Raw genomic sequence first — 1,249 nt, 5'->3', positions numbered from 1 at the left:
TAAGCCTTCTGCCTTTGTCAAGCACTTTAGCTAGGTGCGAGAAATTTAGCATATGCGCGTAAGAGCATAGGGTAGGTATAGGGCTGTGCTGCCGCGATTCTCCAACATCTTGTCAAAGGAGAAAATATATTGGTGGCGGAATCCATCGTAGTCCGATTTTTCATGAAATCTACAAAAAAGCGATCACTGAATCTGAACTGCTATGAACGTGTGTATTCAAAGCAAGCACTGCGTTCGTAGCTACTCGAATTTAATAGCATTTTCGTAGATTTCACGGAAAATCGGACTACGATGGATTCTATGACAGCCTTGATTAGTTCGTGCCAATATAGCAACTCAGTTACCAGCTTTCAGTTGCTAGTTGCCATCGGTAATACCATTTCAGCCACTGGCCAACCAACTGAAGTTCGGTTGTCCTCCGTAATCGACCCATAAAATCGGAATCGAATATGCATGCACGTTCTGCAGAACGGTAAATATTTTGTAAATGTGTGCTCTGTCCGCTAACGAATTCCAGCCATGTGTGAAATATCGTATGTGAAGCCTCCGTCTAACTTAACGATTGTCAAAGGCACGCCAGAAGATGTTTCATCATATGTTTTCGACCATCGTCTTCTTCGAGTAAGTTCATCGATTCCAAAAACTTTACAACCTCTATGTGCCAGCATCCCTTGGTGTTTTTGCCAATGACATGGCACTATTGCTCTGTTAATAACCAAATTTAGCCGCAGTTGCATTCACACGTGATATAATAGCATTTGTTCAGCTATCGAAATCATTACACCGACGGCGGTGGGCAGTACTGCTGGAACATATTTACCACAGCGGTGGTTGTGGCGTTTTGTTCTGCAACAATAGCCTGCAATGATGACATGTCATATAATGTCGATGAACAAAGATATAAAATTGAAAATGACTAACCTTATTCCCGGCCGATTGGGAGACCACCCTTGGTCACGACCAGAACGCATTTACCAAGAGGAAAAACCGCAGGGATTGCAGTAGTTCTTGCAATCACCGTTGATGATGCTGTGCTTGTAATTAATAGTCTGAAAAGGCAGAAAATTGCATTAATCAAATGTTAAACACATCAAATAAATAAATTTCAATAATTTGTTTACCATTTCAAAAACCGAATTACCAAGAAATAGAAACTCACCGCTTTGCGATACAGAAATAATAACCAACAGGGGTGCATTTTCTTGGTATACAACAGAAGCGCTCAGAGCAATCTGATCCACAATATTAT

General features: G+C 41.1%; 1 long non-coding RNA gene across 1 annotated transcript; it reads right to left on the bottom strand.

Moving 5' to 3' along the window:
• Nucleotides 1–741: 741 nt before the first annotated feature.
• LOC108358606 (uncharacterized) lies at nt 742–1,249 on the bottom strand. Its single transcript, XR_001846795.1, has 3 exons — nt 1,160–1,249; nt 922–1,049; nt 742–859 (listed from the first exon to the last, which is right to left on the bottom strand). It is a non-coding gene; the product is annotated as an uncharacterized LOC108358606 (long non-coding RNA).

The sequence above is a fragment of the Rhagoletis zephyria genome, unplaced genomic scaffold (genome assembly GCF_001687245.7).
Source record: "Rhagoletis zephyria isolate East Lansing unplaced genomic scaffold, Rhagoletis_zephyria_1.1 Rzeph_scaffold_00274, whole genome shotgun sequence".
Classification (NCBI taxonomy): Eukaryota; Metazoa; Arthropoda; class Insecta; order Diptera; family Tephritidae; genus Rhagoletis; species Rhagoletis zephyria.
This window is presented reverse-complemented; position numbering and strand designations above follow the sequence as displayed.